Genomic DNA, 6301 nt, shown 5'->3' with positions numbered 1-6301 from the left:
TAGAAGAAGGGGGAGCCGCGGTCCAGATCCCGCAGGAACCGGATCCGCGACCTCACGAACGCGCCTCGTGACCCGACGAGCTGCAGGTCCTTCAGCGCGGCCTTCTTCGCTTCGTACACCGTCCGCAGGCCCGGGTCCCTGACGACTTGACAGAGACGGGACTCCAGGTCGTGCACCTCTTTTTCAAGGCGCCCGACCCTGGCCGCCTGCCTCATGGTCGACCCACTCGGGTAATCTTGACAGAAGACACGGACGTTAGCCTTGCCCACGTCCCACCATAGCCTCAAGGAGGGGAAGCCCCCCTGCTTCCTTCTCCAGTCGGCCCAGAAACGACGGAACGAGTCCTGGAACCGCAAGTCTTGCAGCAGTCGGTTGCTAAAATGACAGTACGCGGAACCCGTCCTCGCGCGGAGCGAAGCGAGCTCCGCCCACACCTGGTGGTGGTCCGAACACGGCACCAGCCGCATTGAGGCCGCCGGGACGCAGGAAACGTACGCCCGAGAAAGGTAAAGGCAGTCGACTCTGGACCATCCTACTCCAGGCCTCACCCAAGTAAAGGCGCTGAAGTCGGGATGGAGATTTCGCCTGACGTCAACGAAGTCGAAGGACCCGACCAGGTCCCTCAACTTCTCCATTGCCATCATGCTCTGCGGGGCACCGGAGCGATCCCTCGCCTCGAGGCTGCAGTTAAAATCCCCCCCGAGGACAATGCATTTTCCGACATCGACGGAGCCAAGAAGAGCGGAAACCTCTTCATGAAGCGCGTTTGCTGCGGGCCGTGCTGAGTGGCGTACACGTTCACGAGATGGAGCGGCACGTCCCCCAGTCGAACCGTGATGTGTAGCAAGCGGCCTGGCACGGGCCCCTCGAACCCCAAGATCTCCGGCTGAAAATGCGGGGACAGCAAGAAGGCCACCCCACCAGAAATGGCGGTGAGGTGGCTCATGCGGACCTCTCCTTGCCATTCCAGGAGCCACGTGACTTCGACTCCTGGAATGGTGTGGGTTTCTTGCAGGAAGCACGCCGCATATTTCCCCTCCCGCAGGAGTGAAACATTGTTAAATCTGCGGCGTCCCTCTCTGCCGCCGTTGATGTTGAGGCTGGCTATTTTCATCTTCATGACTAGAGCATAGTGCAACCTCTACATAACCTATTGTGGGTGGGGGGGGAGTGGAGTCGTTTGTTGACCACCAATCCTTCAGCTGCCCAGCGAGGAATCTTTTGAGCAGGCGCAGCTCATGGCCTTGCGCCCTTGATAAGGGCCCGCCCGCGGCCATGGTTTTAACGGCGGCGCGGACGGAAGCGATGAGCAACACCGGCTCAGACCATCTTTCCAGGGCCAGACGGGCTTGGTCGCGGTGACCCCGGCACTGGACCAAAAAGTCCCGGAGTTCCTTTGCAGGAATGAGGGGGGTCTCAGTGGCGGACGTGAGCAGATCCACTGCCTCACTGGCGATGGACTCTAGATCTTCTCCCGCGTCCCCCACCGAGTCCCCGTCCCACTCCGGGAGGTCGCCGCCAGCAGCCGGCCGTTGACCGCACGAGGTACGACAAACGGCCCGCCCGCTCCATCCGTACATGGCTCTGCCCCGATCCCACCCCCAGGATCGTCGGCAGAGGAGTCCCCACTGGGCTCTTTTCAAAGTGGTGCTGGGTCGGGAAGCGACAGCGGAAGGGGTTCCTCCTCCGCCCCAGAAGCCAGGGAACACAGAGATACCTGGTTTAGGAAATTCTCCACGTACACCAAGTCCCTCATCTCCAAAGGAGGGGGCGAGGGTTGTTGTTCTTCCCCCTCCCCGCCGCCACCCCATGACCCAGCGTGTACAGTATTGTTAAAATTATTCCTATTTTCAGTTTCTTCCGGGCCGAGCGATTCCCGGGGAAGTTAATTAATAGCTGGGCGGGCTCAGGATCGGCCTTTTTGGCCCCGCCCGCCTCAGTCCCCGGGACGCTCGACCCGGCGGCTACTCATTCCTCCGCTGGCCCCACGCCCCCCACGACAGGCAGATCTTTCACGCCATCCCCGGGATGCAGAGGCTGGGCAGACTCGACTGCCTCACCCTCCCCGGGGGCAGATTCCTCGCGCCTACAGCGCAATTTGGCGGCGCTGGTGGGGGACGCGGGACACGCGGCTGGCACCGACTCCTCCGCGGAGGGATGTTGATTTCCCTCCGCCTCATTGGAGCGGCGCCCTCTTTTGTGCCTGATGGTGCGCGGAGACAGGGAGACCCCCATGTCTGCCGAGGCCTCCCGCTCCACTCCCCCCTTTTTTGTTGCCTTGCCCGCGCCCAATCCCCTCTGCTGTATTAGCCAAGGGCTCGGGCACGGGCTCAGTGCACCCCGCGCTCGACGGTGACAGGGTTGGGCCAAGCCCGGTAAACAAGTTGCTTGACGCACCGAGGGGATCCGCCTGTGGATGTTTCGCCTTCTTGCGCGACTTTTTCCGGTCGGACGCTCTCCCTCCCTCCCGCCGGGGCCGTAAAAAACAAAGGCCTCCAAAGATGCCCGCGCACCTACGGCTCCCGGCACGCGGACGCTACTCGGGGAAGGGGTGGTGGCGGCGCCAGCCTTGGCCACCCTCAGTGGTTTGGCGGATTTGGAGGCGGGGCATTTCATACGAACGTGCCCCACCTCCCTACAGGCATGGCACCGCATGCCGTCCGACGTCCAGAAGACGCGGCAGTCAGTCCCCTCGTGCACCACATTAAAATTGCCCTCCGTCGTCTCCTCCCGCACCAGCCGGACAAAGAGCTAGCGGCGGAAGGAGAACACATGGCGCAGGGTGTTCTCCCTGAGTCCAACCGGTATGGGGTTGATTCCCCTCGTTACCTCCCCCAGTTGGTGTAGGTGAGGGAGGAGGAGCTCAGCGGGAACAGAGGGCGGGACGTTTGAAATGATGACCCTGTGCATGGTGGCCTCGAGAGGGTCCACGGGCAGGAACGTCCCACCCACCGTGAGCCCCTTTTCGAGGGCCAGGGACACCGCCCGCTCCGACCCCAGGAAGAACACAGAGTTCCCAGACATATTGGAGGCTGCGATAATGGCCGAGGGGCCAACTACCCCAGCCATTGCCCGCACGCACTCCTCAATGCTCATTATGGGGTGAGTGTAGCTCTTGACCCCGTGTTTTTTAGTTATCAGTCTGAATAGTGGCAGGGCAGCAGGAGGCGCAGGAGGCGCCGTGGATGTGGACGCCACACGCGCATATGTCCTAGCTGGCACTGCCACCGGCATAGATGTGGTCGCCATCACGGGGTCCCTTTAAGGGCTACACCCACCCCAAAGTCACAGGCCTTAATGGTCTAAAGTGGCCTTGTTTAAGTATTTAACAGAGGGAGCTCTGAAAGAGTTACTCCTCTCCCATAGTTGGCAATTGGGGAGGGGCCTTGCTCCCTCTGCTCAGTTGTCTTAATTGTTTTTTTATGTTTATTTGTTCAATCAATTGGGAGGAAGGGCTGTCAGAGAGAGAGGGAAGAGACAGAGAAAGAGAGCAAGAGAGTGGGGGGTGGGAAAGAGGGAAACTGCAAGGGCAGGTTTCCCCTCACAGCAATGGGCGGGTGCACTCCACAGATGGCAAACAAAACAGTCTTTGGCGTGGTCTTCGGGTGGGGGGAGAAGATGTCTTCACCTGGGCCAGCTGGGGCCTCACAGGTACACACTCCCAACGATGTTAATTCGGGTAATTGAGTTTCTTCAGCCTGGTAGTTCCAGCTATTCCAGGGTACGCAATGGTGGAGGGATGCTTCAGTGGTGTGTGGGCCTAGCTGTAAGCAAGACCCCCACACACACTTCCACACACACACACACACAACCCCCGCGATGTTACGGCCCTCGATTGGTCTTCTTTCCTCCCCCCCCTACCGATACAACAAAGTCTTTTTGTGGAATGCACCAAAACACACCCACCTTTGGCTGAAGAATTCTTTCCCTCTTTCCACACTGGTAAGTTGTTCTTTTGTCCCCCTCTCTCCAACGCCTTGTTGAAATAATGAAGGTATTGAAGTCTTCTGCTCTCCTCCTCTCACTCGAGATGGATTTGGATTGTCGCCGCTTCCTTCCCTCCTATTCCTGTGCTGGTCTCAGGGCTCTCAAATGCCTTCCAGAGAGGAGCAAAAGCAGCAGCTCCTTTTCTCACTATTCACGGCTCCAACTGGATAGGCCACGCCTCCAAAGCTCCACCATTGGTCCTTGTGCATGAATCCCAAAAAGTTAGTTTGCAGGTGCAGCAGGTATTCGGGAAGGCGAATGGAATGTTGGCTTTCATTGCGAGAGGGATGGAGTACAAAAGCAGGGAAGTCCTGCTGCAACTGTATAGGGTATTGGTGAGGCCATACCTGGAGTACTGCTTGCAGCTTTGGTCACCTTACTTAAGGAAGGATATACTAGCTTTGGAGAGGGTACAGATACAATTCACTGGGCTGATTCCGGAGATGAGGGGGTTACCTTATGATGATAGATTGAGTTGACTGGGTCTTTACTCGTTGGAGTTTAGAAGGATGAGGGGTGATCGTATGGAAACATTTAAAATAATGAAAGGGATAGACAAGATAGAGGCAGAGAGGTTGTTTCCACTGGTCGGAGAGAGTCGAACTAGAGGGCACAGCCTCAAAATACGGGGGAGCTAATTTAAAACCGAGTTGAGAAGGAACTTCTTCTCCCAGAGGGTTGTGAATCCGTGGAATTCTCTGCCCAAGGAAGCAGTTGATCCTCGCTCATTGAATGTATTCAAATCACAGATACATAGATTTGTAACCAATAAGACAATTAAGAGTTTCATCAAATGCATAAAAAGGAAAGGAATGGCCAATGTGAATGTTGGGTTACGGGGAGCGGGTGGGTAAGTGGAGCTGAGTCAAATGCCAGATCAGCCATGACCTTGTTGAATGGCGGAGCAGGCTCGAGGGGCTAGATGGCCTACTCCTGTTCCTAATTCTCATGTTCTTTTCTTCTTATTTTCCAGAGGACCAACATTCACACCTTAGGCTTCTTTCACAGTCTACTTTATCCACCTTTGCCATCATATCTTTGGAGTCCCCGTTATTTAAGCTGAGGACACTGGTTGGAGAATCAAATTTCTCTCCCTCCAACTGAATTTGAATTTGAACCATATTTTGGTGACTCAATCCTATGCGATCTTTGACCATGATATCATTTATTAATCCTGCCTCATTACACAGTACTAGAGCTAAGACAGCCTGCTTCCTGGTTTTGGTCGCGTGTACAGTAGAAATAAACTATCCCGGATACACTCTATCAACGCCTCCTCAAGTCGAGCCTGACCAATTAATTTTATCCAGTAAATATGAACGTTAAAAGCTCCTATGATTATTGCCTTTCCTTTTTTACAAGCCTCCATTATTTCTTGATTTATACTCCGTCCAACCATGTAGCTACTGTTAGGGTGCCTATACACTATGCCCAACAGCGACCTTTTTCCGTTATTGTTTCTTATATCCACCAAAACTGATTCAACCTCTTGATCCTCTGAGCCAATATCGTTTCTCACGAAGGCACTGATTTCATCTTTTATTAACAGTGATACCCCACCTCCTTTTCCTTTTTGTCTGTCTATCCGAAATGTCAAATACCCCATAATATTTATTTTCCAGCCCTGGTCACCTTGCAACCACGTCTCTGTAATGACTATCAGATCATATTTATTTGTATCGTATTGTGCGGTCAACTCATCTGTTTTGTTCCGAATGCTATGTGCATTTAGACAAAATTATTTTTAAATTTGTTTTTTTACCCTTTGTTCCTCTGTCCTACAAATTCACTTTATTACCTTTTTGCTTTTTAATTGAAACTCTACTCCCCTCTCTATTGAATCTATTCTAAGGTTCCCATCCCCCTGCCAAACTTGTTTAAACACTCCCCAACAGCACGAGCATCCACCGCCTCCCATCGGCCCACCGCAATGCAAGGTTATTAGTGCCGGCTCTGTTGAGGTACAACCCATCCGTCTTGTACAGCCCCAACTCCGCCACAAACAGTCCAAATGTTTGAGGAAACTAAAGCACTCCCTCGTGCACCATCTCTCCAGCAATGCATTCACGTGCTCTATCCTTGTATTTCTCTACTCACTAGTTCGTGGCACCTGGAGTATTCTGGAGATTACTACATTTCTGGTCCTTCTTTTGACCCTCTCTCGTAGCTACCCAAACACTGCCTGCAGGACATCATCCCTCTTTCTACCTATTTCTTTGGTAAAAGTATGGACAATGACCTCTGACTGATCACCCTCCTCCATCAGAATGGCCTGCAGGCAGTCGGTGACATCCTTGCCCCCAGGAATGCAACA

This window comes from Pristiophorus japonicus, unplaced genomic scaffold (genome assembly GCF_044704955.1).
Source record: "Pristiophorus japonicus isolate sPriJap1 unplaced genomic scaffold, sPriJap1.hap1 HAP1_SCAFFOLD_89, whole genome shotgun sequence".
NCBI classification, from domain to species: Eukaryota; Metazoa; Chordata; class Chondrichthyes; family Pristiophoridae; genus Pristiophorus; species Pristiophorus japonicus.
This window is presented reverse-complemented; position numbering follows the sequence as displayed.